Raw genomic sequence first — 12,101 nt, 5'->3', positions numbered from 1 at the left:
ACTGCTATTCCACCGTACGGAAAACCCATCATTCATTTACCCACCCATCAATCAGTGGACATTTCCGTTGCTCCACTTTCTGATGCTAGGGACATTTACATACAAGTTTCTGATTGCCGGCTGTGGAGTCTGTCTGGGGGCGGGATTGCTGGGCCGCCCCTGATTTTCTTGCATGTGTGTGTGTGTGTGTGTGACTGGAGCCAGGTTGCAGGATGCAGGCAGGGAGGCAGAGCAGAGGCTGGGCCGGGAGGAGCCAGCAGGGCTGGGCAGGAGGCGGAGGGGGGCGCCCAGGAGAGAAAGGCCACATCTTCAGCATCGTCGCCCTGGCAGAGCAGCCAGTCTCCTGGGTCCCCCCCCCCCCATACACCTCACCCTGACTGGCCACGAGCGCGCCCGGCGCTTGCACAAAGCACCCCCAGGCCGGCCGGGGCTGTGTCCCGGCCCATGGTTGCTTTACTGACGCGGTTTGCAGTTTCAGGGTCTCCTCTGCTCAGAACTGGTCTATCTGGGGCTGGATTTCTGCGCGGTTTCGTCCACCGGTAAATAAGGGCAATCCACTGTGAAGTCCGAGTCCGGCTCCGTGCTCCTCAGATCACTCTGAGCTGCAACCGCCCGGAATAACAAACCCGAGGAGTCGCGCTCACGGACCCTACAACACCCCAACCCAGGGTTAACCACCGCCCCCCGCAGCCACTGCGCACGCGCCGGCCCTCGGCCCGGGAGAGGGCGGAGAGTGGGCGGGGCCAGGGCCTCCCGGGCCAATCAAAACCGAGCGCCCCCGCCCTCCGCGCCAGTGGACCGAGCTTGACCCCGGTGGTGGGCGGAGGAGGCGGGGCAAGTAGCGCGGCCGCGGAGGGGGCGGGGCTCGGGCCTGGAGGCGGGGCGTGGGGCTGTCAGTCCCGCGCCCGCCGCCGCCGCCGCCGCGGCTCCTCGCATGCCGTGGCCCGGGTGGCTGCCAGCGCTGCCGCCCGCCACCGGCCGCCCGGCATCCCGTGCCGCCTCCCGCCGTCCCCGCCCGGCGCGCAGGTAAGGCCTGCCGCGCTGCCGAGCCTTCGCGCCCCCCGTCCTCGGGATCCGTCGCCGCGCGGGCGCCCCCTCCGGGCCGTGTCAGCGCCGCGGCTCCCCCGGCCGCCCGGGGGCGGTCCCGGGGGGCGGGACGACAGTTCTCCCATCCCCCCCGCCCCCCCCCCCGGCACCTCAGGGCGCCGCGTCTGCCGCGGGGTCCCGGGGCCAGCCTCCGCGTGCCGGGCGTGGGAGCTGCGCCGAGCCCCGCCTCGCGGGCCGATTACACAATCGCGGGGATGAGGCGGGGGCCCCCTCCGCAGCCCCGGCCCGCACCTGTCCCCGCGGCGCGCCCCCCGGCAGACGCCGGCGCCCCCGCGCGACCGCGGGGGCCGGCAAAGTTTCACTTTGTGGTGGGGTTTGTGGACGGCCGCGCGATGCGGGAGGCGGAGGCGGAGGCGCGAGGATGCGCCGGGCGCCCCGGGTGGCTGTGCCCCAGGTCTCCCCGCCGGGAGTCCAGCCGGGAGCCCTGCCCCGGGGGCGGCGGCTGCCGCAGCAGCAGCATGGGCACAGCCCGGCCTCTCGCCTCGCCCTCTCCCTGACATTTAGACCAGGTAGGCGACTTTACCCAGCGTTATTTTCCCGACACTTTCCACACCGTGATGTGCTATGCCATCCCCGGGTGAGTCAGTTGACACGGTGGGGACCGCAACCTAGACCCAGACGCGCAGGGCACGCGCCTTTTGGGCCAGGCGCTGGGCAAGCACCCGCGGGAGCCAGGACTCGGGGTGCGCCGAGGGGCGCTGGCGGCTGCGTGTTTTCCGGCGGTCAAGGCGGCGCGTCCCCTGCCTCTCCCAGGTGGTGCTGGTTATTGACAGCCTCCAGCGGAAGGCAGCTTGTTTGGTTGTCTTCACCCAGGCAAAGGAGGAATCATTAGAGGTGCTGCCCAGGGAGGAGTTCAGGAAAGAACTGAGCTTCGAGTGAATCTGGATTCTGGCCTGCCTTCCTGCGCGGGAAACCGTGGTTCTTCCGACTTCCCAGTAGGGCTGTGCTGCAGCCGAGTTGGTCTTGCTGGTTCCTCAGTGAGTCTGGAGACCTCTTGCTACCTGTAGTTGATAGGCCTGCCTGGGGACATCCTCCACGAGTGGGCTTAATTGGCACTTTTATCTGCCCATGAAGCAGGGCAGCTTGAAATCTCTTGTAATCAGGCGCTGTTGTAGTGTTGAATCTTTAATAATATCTAATTCATTTTAATAGTGTTTCTATAATAATCTTCCTATCAGTATGCCAGTTCTGCAACCCCAGTACTTTTAGTATAGAAGCAGCAATTTACTAGAAATATTATCATGGCAAAAACAATTCTCTAACAGATTTGCAGCCCACTTTACTTAGATAATTACTGCTGGAGGCTGTTAAGGTTCTTAATTCTTGGCTGCAGGAGGTGTTGCACTGCTTTTGATCTCTGAGGTCTTTATGAGGTCATTTCTTTCTGTAGTAATGGTTTCAGTCACAGTGTCGCTTAAATATTTTGGGGGACTAATATCATATGAGTTTATTCTCTGTGCTGATTTCTTTTTGGACAAAGTACAGGGCGAACAGAATTTAGTTTTGATTGGGTGCCTACGTTTTTAAAAGGAAGGTATTGATTCTATTTTGGGGGTTACATTAGGGCTACAATGATGGTAATGGTAGTGTATTTTAATAGCTTATGTACCAGGGGCCGTTTTGAGTGCTTTACAGATATTAGGTTATCAATTCTCACAATAGCTTTATGAGGAAGGTGCTGTTATCATACTTTGGTTTACACAATGAAATTGAGGTCCAGTTGCTTAACTCACATCACACAATTAAGCAAATGACAGTGAGATCCTCACCATAGCAGCCTGAGTTCAGAGTCCAAGTCCTTCACCACTGTGCTGACCTGTCTCTGGAGATTATTCTTTAAAAGGTATTTCTTTTATTTTAAGATTTATTTTGTTGGTTTGAAAGGCAGAGTTACAGAGAGGGGGAGAGACAGAGTGATCTTCCATCTGCTGGTTCACTCCACAAATGACTGCAGTGGCAGGAGCTGGACCGGACCAAAGCCAGGAGCCAGAGCTTCATCTGGGGCTCCCACATGTGTGCAGGGGCCCAAGCACTTGAGCCATCCTCCACTGCTTTCCCAGTCACATTGGCAGGGAGTTGGATGGGAAGCGAAGCTGGGATGCTGAGGTTTCGGGTGGCAGCTTAACCTGCTGCATCACAGTGCCAGCCCTAACAGGTATTTCTACTTGCCGTTCACACATTATATCCTGCACCATGGGGAAGAAGAGAGACTTGCACTGTAACAGCAAGCACTGGGTTAGGAGCTCCTGTTGTGGTCTTAACTGTGGCACCAGCTAGTCTGTGACTCTGAGCGAGAAACCTGACCTCTCTACCTTCCAAATCCTCATTGGTGGAATAACACAGCTGTTGAATAGGGTGAACCAACTAGCTTTACCATTCTGGTGAGCTGGAGAGATAAGTCAATGCATATAATAACTAAATGTCCTTATTCCCAAGGCCAAGTGTAAGCTGAATGAATGTCAAATGCTGTTGTGTAAGCACATGTATGCACCATAGACTGCTATCTGTGGTTACCTGTGGGAGTTCATGGTTGAGAGATTTCAACTCAAACACTTCAGTATTGTTTTATTGTGTTGCAACAGGCATTGTTACTTTTGTAGTTAAAAAAATATATAAGACAGGGGCTGGTGCTGTGGCATAGTGGGTTAAAGCCACTGCCTGTAGTTCTGGCATCCCATATGAGTGCTGGTTTGAGTCCTGGCTGCTCCACTTCCTATCCAGCTCTCTGCTATGGCCTGGGAAAGCAGTAGAAGATGGCCCATGTCCTTGGGCCCCTGTACCCATGTGGGAGACCGGGAAGAAGCTCCTGGCTTTGGATCGGCGCAGCTCCAGCCATGACGACCAATTGGGGAGTGAACCAGCGGATGGAAGACCTCTCTCTCTCTCTCTCTCTCTCTGCCTTTCCTTCTCGCTCTGTGTAACTATGACTTTCAAATAAACAAATTTTTAAAAAATAAAAGCCAGAATCTAGGATGAAGTGATCAGGCTGAGACAGGTGGTGGCAGGGGATGGGTCCAGGAGGGCATGTTCCCCGGAAGATAGAACTCCCTGCAGCCAGCGACTGCTTGCTCCTGAGTGTCAGGGAGGAAGAACAAGAAAGCATCTCCTGGGGCCGTGAGAGGCTGGAGTCTTGGGAGAGGCACTGAGTGAACCTGTGAAGTCACAGGGGGTAGGCAGGAGAAAAAATTCCTTATGTCAATCTGCTACAGTTGTAGAATAGGCTGGGGCAAATGTAAGGCCTTCAACCATCAGAAAACACTTTTTTTTTTTTTTTGCAAGAAGAGAGTACACTATTTAAATAGGGTGGAAACTCCTTCTGCCTAATGAACCTGTGTTGTATTGTGGCTGGGTACACTCCTGCCGGTCAAGGTGGGAATCAGGTATTGTTCCTGCCTCAGAGGTGCAGGAGGTAGCAGTGAGGTGGAGCCTCCTTTCCACTGCACGTCTTAGAGGCAGACTGGAATGAGGAGTTGCACATGGAGCGTGAAAGGATTCTGGCTCTGCGTGGTTATGCAGAGAAGGGGTCTGGGCAGCACTGTTTGGGAGCTGAGCCAGGTGTCGGCAATGCTAACGCTTTTCTTTTTCTTTTCTTTTTTTTAAGATTTGTTTTATTTACTTGAAAGGCAGAGTTGCAGAGAGAGAGAGAGGGAGAGACAGAGAGATATTTTCCATCCACTGGTTTACTCCCCAAATGGCTGCATGGCCAGGGTTAGGCTAGGCCAAAGCCAGGAGCCAGGAGCTTCTTCTGGGTCTCCCATGTGGGTGCAGGGGTCCAAGGGTTTGGACCATCCTCTGCTGCTTTCCCAAGCACATTAGCAGGGAGCTAGATCTGAAGTGGAGCAGCTGGCACTTGAACCAGTGCCCATATGGGATGCTGGTGCTTCAGACCATGGCTTAAACTGCTATACCACAATGCCGGCTCCAGCAAGGCTTTTTTCTGATATTGTTGGGAAATGTTCTTTTGGGGGATTCTGTTCTCCAGTGGCACCTGCTCAGTATGTTAGGGAGAGCCAGTGTATCTCCTGGGAATGCTGGGAAAGCCACTGCAAGGTTTTCCTTCCAATTTAAACACAGATTGTGTGGCGCCTGAAGAGGACATGGAGCAAAATGTTTTAATGATCACATTGACTGGAAAGTAGGGTAATTAGGAGGAAACAAATAAGATTTACCCCAGAAACCACAAAGACAGACAAAATGGAATGTTCTAAGTTCATTTTTTGTCTTGTTACTTTATGTGTCTCTGGCTTAGGATGCCATATTGCTTATATAATTCATATTCACATTTGTATGTTGAAACATATTTCCCAATAGTGTGTGTGGTATGAGCTGTATAATCTCATTTCTCTTTTGTTTTGCCAGGACAGTGTTGGTCTTGGTTTTTCAATATGCTTTGGGTGAGTGGTGCTCAGCCAGTTGCAACTTTGCCCTCTTTGGGACTTTTGGCAATTCCTGGAGCCATCTTTGATTGTCACTGTGGGGTGGGAGATGTACTGCTGGCGTCCAGTGGATGCTGCTGAATCTCCTGTTATGACCAGGGCATCCCCCACAACAAAGAACCATCAGCCCAATATGTTAATAGCACTTTAGGCAACTAAAAAAGAACTTATTAGGAACAAATTGAGGTCAAAGGGACGTGGAAGAAGAAAATATGAACTGTTCTTGACTCTGGCCAAGTGGTCCAGTCGCCTCCCACGTGACTGTCAGAAGGACAACCACCAGACATGCTGCCAGGGCCCAGGCTTCTGTCTGCCCTCGGGAGCTTCTCCAGTGTCCACATTGCTCAACACAGTAGTTTGGAACAGGAAGTGGAGGCCGTGGTAGTGGCAGAGTAACATTGGAGTGGCAGGGGCAATGCACAGAGACAGAAAGGTTTATAGGCCAAGAAGGGAAGCTGGCTTCTGCCAGAATAGTTCTGAAAGGTTCTAGGAGTTTTTCAAAGGGCATTTTGTTGAAAACATTGAGTGCGATGCTGAGAAGATACAATCTCTGCTGTGGGAATGTGTGAACCCTCTAGGCTGTGATCCGAGAGGCTGAGCACCTCCCAGATTCTTCTGTGTCTAGACACAGAGGAGAGGGAGCAACACGTGGTTCTGTTATCAGGTTCTATCTCTGTTCTTCCCCCCACCCCACTTCCCTTGAAAAACTGTTATTCTGGAAAATTTGAAACATACACAAACATTGAGAGAATCAGTGGCTGTCATCTTCATTGACCATCAACTCCTGGTCAACTTTGAGCTACAGCTCATCTTTGACTCGCCCTTTTTAAAAACTTAGAAATAGCACAAATAGTTACTGAGAGTGGGCATTGGGGTGCAGTGGATTAAGTCACTGCTTTGGGAGAACCTCATCCTGTATGGGTGCAAGTTCGTGTTCCTGTTGCTCTGCTTCTGATTCAGTTTGCTGCTAATGCTCTTGGGAGGCAGCAGGTGATGGCCCAAGTACTTGGGTCCCTTCCACCTATGTAGGAGACCCAGATGGAGTTCCTGGCTCTTTGCTTCAGCCTGGCCTTCCATGTATGTTGTGGGCATTTAGTGAATGAACCAGCAAAATGGAAGATTCTCTGATTCTCTCCCTCTCTCCCTCTCCCTCTTTCCCCTTTCAAATCAATGAATAAATCTGAAAGAAATAATTCCTGATTGTCTGTCTCCTGGGAGAAGCTTGGCAGTGAAGAGGGTAAATGGTTTTCTGGCGTTTGGGTCTCCATAGACAACAAGTGATAATGGGTGTGCCTGATTCTCAGAGCCGTGAGGCCCTGAGAAGCAGGAATAGGCCCAGGCAAATCTGGCAAATGGGAACATAGCGCTTGTTGGGGTCAAAGTGCAGGTGATCAGAGCCAAACTTCTTTCTTTGTAAAGCTCCTGGGTAGAGGAGCCTGTTTAGAGTTCCCTGCTGCTGGACAGACGTCTCTGTGTCTATGGTTTCAGCCATAAGGGGTTTGCGCACAGCCCATCTCTGTTTCATGGTCCTGTAGGTGTGTGCTGTATGCAGCAAAGTCAAGTGTGCCCCATAGTCTGCCTCTCAGAGCTGCTGACTCTTTACAGAGACAAGCACAGGGCAGGGCAGGGGGCAGGTGTGAGAGAGAGGGGGCAGGCCCCAGTGGTGTGAAATGCCCTGTTGCACCAGCTGTCCCACCTTTGAGAGTGGCAGAAGGGCCCCTGATGCAACTCTGCCTCTGCCCTGTTGAGATTCAGCGATGCAGCTTATACTCTGCGAGCAGGACGTTCTCTTCCCGGTTGGCTCTCTGAGCTTCAGGAGTGGGGTTTTTGGCCATTGTAGTCCTGGCATGCCTTTACTTGATTCTGTGTTGTGTTGTAATATGCATAGAAAAATGGCTTCACGAGTTGAGAGAGTTCTTGAATAATCAGATAATTGATGTCTATGAATTTTAATTAGTGCCAGCTTCTTCTGACTTCGACATTCTAGATCAGGTTCTCAAGCAACTGCACTGGGGTGAAGTCTGGGGCCTCTGCAGAGCTGCATTTCCATCCTTATTCTATTTATTAAATGCATTTGTACCTTCTCTTTATTCCACACAGAGGTGTAGGTGGCCTTGGCTTATTATGACCATTTTGTATCACAACTGTAGATTTTCTTTGGGGAGAGCAGCTCTCTGACTGTTGATAATAGTTTTTATCCATGCTGGGTCTCTATTGTGTGCCAGGCCCTTTACTTACATTCACTCTGGTCCTTAGAACCCTTTGAGCTGGGAATTAGTATTCCTGTTTTATAGTTGAGGAAACTGGGGTTTAGAGAGGCTAACGAATGCTAGGAGGTGACGCTGGGTTTTAACCCAGATGTGTCTGATTCCACAAAGCCAAATGCTTTCCACTAGGCCTTCCATCTCTTATGGTTAAAATTTGTGGGAGTTCTTACCTAGGCCTGGTGGAGGAGAGGGTGGCAGGTACTGTGAAAGGGGAGTTCTGTAAATGTTCACTTTGAATCCCCTAGGACTCTTTGCTTTTGAGTGTGATCAATTACTTATGTCCCATTTTTGAGCATAAAGTAGGAGTTGCACATAGGTAGCCCTGAGCCAGATTTGGCCAGCAGATGTGTTTTATTTGGTCTGCAGAGCATTTTCATTTCCAAAAAATGAGGTTAGTTGTTACCATTTAAAAAGAGAGAGACTGTACTAAAATACAGGTTTCTGCCTTCTCTTGAACCACTGGACAACCTGGCGACACGGAGCCATGTCAGGCCCTTGGCAGTGGTCAGTCTCAGCAGATGTGACAAAGACTCCCTGGCTGGCTGATTTCTCCTCTGCCCCCTTCCCTGACTTCTTCGCCTGCCAAGACTCTGAAGACATCTGAGTTGGAGGCATTCTAGTAGAAGTTTTGCACATTCTCTCTGCCCATGTCAGCGTCATATTAGAGGAACCTTGCTTTGTATTAGAGTTAATGCTCCCAGGTTTTTTGTTTTTGTTTTTGTTTTTTTTTTCCCCTTTATGAAAACCTTGGAGAAGGAACTGGGCTTGGCATGTGAACAGACACCTCCATGTTCCCCTGTCCCCTGCCCCCATTAACAGCTCACTGGACTCTGGATGAGTTTTTGGACCCAGGCAGACCAATCAGATTTGAGATTTGGACACCCAATCAGTGGGCTGAAGAGCTAGCAGTAGGAAGGATTTGTAGACTCAGACTGCAAATGGTGACCTTGGAAAGGTGGAATATTGAGCGTGGAAGCTGCAGAGCAAGGAAGTGAGAGATTGCATGGCAGCAGAGCAAAAGGAGTTACCTGGTCTCTGTCCACCTGCTTCCTACACTTGTGTTCCTTGCTGTCCCTGGCACTTGTCAGTGACATTATCGAGAGCCTATTACAATACCAGGTACTGTCCTAGACGCTTGTGGTACATCCGTGAACAAAACCATACAGATTTCCTGCTCTTCTAGAGCTTATGTTTTGGTAGAGGAAATGTTTTGGTAGAGATAATGTCAAACAAAAAAGCAAATAATCACAGAGTAAGTAAGGTGATAATAAGTGTCATGTAGAAAAACAGGTAAGAAGATGTCCTAGATGCTTGTGGTACATTCGTGAACAAAACCAGACAGATTTCCTGCTCTTCTAGAGCTTATGTTTTGGTAGAGGAATGTTTTGGTAGAGATAATGTCAAACAAAAAAGCAAATAAACACAAAGTAAGTAAGGTGATACTAAGTGCCATGTAGAAAAACAGGTAAGAAGATGGAGTGGATATATAGGGTAGTGATGTTATATAAGAGAGGTTGTTCAAGCAAGGCCTTCTGACAAAGTAATGTGGATGAAGTAAGGAGTGAGGCACAAGGAAACCTTAGAGGTGGAGCAAGTGAGCCCTACAGAGGGTTCAGCAAGTGCAAAGGCTCCGAGGTGGAACTATACTTGACCCACGCAAAGAACAGGAGGGAGATGTGGCTGAGACACAACTAATAGTGGCAGGGGAGGAGACGGAGGTCATGCAAGGCCTCAGAGCTGCATCAAAAAACTCTGGATCGCATTCTGAGTGGGACGAGAAGCTATTGGAAGATTTTGAGCATAAGTAACATGATCTAGCTTATGTCTTAAAAGATGTAAATGCAGTATGGAGAACAGAAATGAGCTAAGGTGAATGTAGGCTAACTGGTTAGGAGGCTACTCATTTGTCCAGATAAAATACATTGATGGCTTGGGCTGGGAGAAAGGTGGAGGCAATGAGAAATAGGCAAGTCCTGAATAAATTTTGAAGATGGAATTGACAAGACTTACTGACGTATTGAGTATTGGATATGGGAGAAATTATCTTTTCATTTTGTTTTTCCCACAACATTTTTGAAATGTCCTCATATATAAAGAAGAAAACAACAGAGAAAGAAATGTTCATAACGATAACTATTTTAAATGAGAATAGTTAAGGCATTTTAAAGAAGAATTGCGTTGCAGAACTTGATCTATGAATATCTAATTATATAAAGCTCTGATAATAGCAACCGTGTGGTGTTGATTCAAAGACAAGCGGTGAATCCAACAGAACAACAAAGAGAGCCCTGGAAGAACTACTTTGCATGTATGGGTTCTTGGTATGTTGCAAAGGGTGGATTTTCCAAAAATGGTGCGGGAATTGCTGGATATGCATGTGAAAAATATGATGTGACAATTCCTTTACATAATATATAGAAATTGATTTCAAAGGGTTTTAAAACTAACACAAAGGGAGAAATTATAAACTTTGAGTAACATAAGAGAAACCCTTGATGTCTGCATGGGGAAGGACTTCTTAAATAAGGCACAAGAAAATCCACTCTAACTTCAGAAAAGATTGAAAAAATTGATCGCATTAAAATTAAGAATTTATTTTAAGCCAAAACTACTGTGAAAAGAACGGAAAATAGTTACAGTTACTGGACAAGAAATTTCCGAGCTTCCGAGCTTCACGAGGGCAGGGGCTGTGCCCACTTTATTCATCACTGTATCCCAGCACCTCCCATAGTGCCCAGAGCCTCAGCCTTAGCACCCAGGGTACATGCACTAACTTCTTATAGCCATCCCCACACAATGGATACTCACCTATGGAAGGAGCCCACAGCATAAACCACAAACTTTATTTATTGTTTTTTCTCCTGTTGCTGTTCATGTCTTGAATGAAAAATGAGAAAGAGGGGTGGTAGCTTAATCAGGCAATTTTTTTTCACGTTTTATTCAGTGTAGAAGCATTTGTTTGGGGTTGAATAGGTTGAGAGAAGATTACATAGAAATATGAAATGAGAGTCTCTTCCCAAAGGAGTTGGGAATCTACTTGGGAGATTGTGACAAATAGAGAAAAAAGTTTGTCCAATCTGGCCTGTGCTTTAAAATGTGATCTGTGCTGTAGCACCCATGGGAGGGCAGATGTGATAATTGAGGAATATGTCATGGAGGAGGAAAGATTTGGAGTGTGTAAGGTGGAATTTATGCCTAGAAGGAGAGGAAGGAAGCATTGCCCGGGAGAGGTGAGGATGAAGCATGCTACAAATCGAGGGAAATCTAAGGTGTTTTGGAGAACAGGACAGTTTGATCAGAGTAGAAGAAGACAGATTAGAGTCTTTAACCTGGGAGAAAGCTCAAATGAAAAGTAACTGAGGGGCTGGTGTTGTGGCATGGCAGGTAAAGCCACCACCTCTGTTGCATCCCATATGGGTGTTGGTTTGTGTTCTAATGGCTACATTCAAATCAGCTTCCTGCTTATGACCTGGGAAAGCAGTGAAAGATGGCCCAAGTGTTTGGGTCCCTGCCACCTACATGGGAGACGTGGGTGAAGTGCCTGGCTCCTGGCTTTTGCCTGGCCCATCTCTGGTTGTTGGGGCCATTTGAGGAGTGAACAAGCGGGTGGAAGATTCTCTCTCTCTCTCTGTCTCTCTCTGTCTCCTCTCTGCCAAATGAATCAATACATCTTTGAAAAGCAAATAATTATGAGTGAATTGCTAGAAAATTTCTGAAAAATAATGGTAATATAAACATAAAAACCTTAGTAGCTATGAAATATTTATCCACAGGTAAAGTCAGTAATCTACTTTGGTTTTGGCAGAGGGATGATGGTGAGCATCTGTGGGTTTGCAGTTCAGCAGTGTTCCCTCTTTTGATCAGGGGACTCCAGCCTTGTCATTATTACTTGGAAGCAAAGCTGAAGCCAGCATAGAATGGAGCATAGGGAAGAAGTGGAGAGAACATGCATCCGGCGATAGCATTTGGATCTCACCTGATTTTCTTTCAGTGCCTATGCCAGTTTGTGTTGGGTTTGGCAAATGAAAAAAATCAAAACTGAGATAGGAATAGAAAGATCAGGAAAGTAGAGTTGAGAATTCTGAAACAGACTGAAGTACTGGTGAGAATCTTACCTCATTGGGTACTCCTTATTCTGCTCTAAATTTCTTCCCAACTTTTCAAGTTGGAGTATCCCAGGACCCAGGCCTGGGACTGCTAATCAAACCTGGGTGGATTTACCCACTCCTGTGGTATGGAGTATCTATGCGCATCTTACGTTGTTCACCATTCTTCTGAGAGTTAGACCCAT

General features: G+C 48.9%; 1 protein-coding gene across 3 annotated transcripts in view; it reads left to right on the top strand.

Annotated features, from left to right (window-relative positions):
* The first annotated feature begins 971 nt into the window (after nt 1-971).
* HIVEP3 (HIVEP zinc finger 3) overlaps nt 972-12,101 on the top strand; it is a 488,676-nt gene continuing 477,546 nt past the window's right edge. For 2 of the 3 annotated variants that reach the window (XM_062191080.1, XM_062191077.1), the window contains exon 1: nt 972-1,026. The gene's annotated coding sequence lies outside the window, so the exon portion shown is untranslated. Of the gene's footprint in view, nt 1,027-1,545; nt 1,617-12,101 lie in introns of those variants that run through there. The other variant, XM_062191078.1, reaches the window with a different exon arrangement.

This window comes from Lepus europaeus, chromosome 5 (assembly GCF_033115175.1).
Source record: "Lepus europaeus isolate LE1 chromosome 5, mLepTim1.pri, whole genome shotgun sequence".
Taxonomy (NCBI): Eukaryota; Metazoa; Chordata; class Mammalia; order Lagomorpha; family Leporidae; genus Lepus; species Lepus europaeus.
The sequence above is the reverse complement of the archived record's forward strand: the minus strand, read 5'-3'. Positions and strand labels throughout refer to the sequence as shown.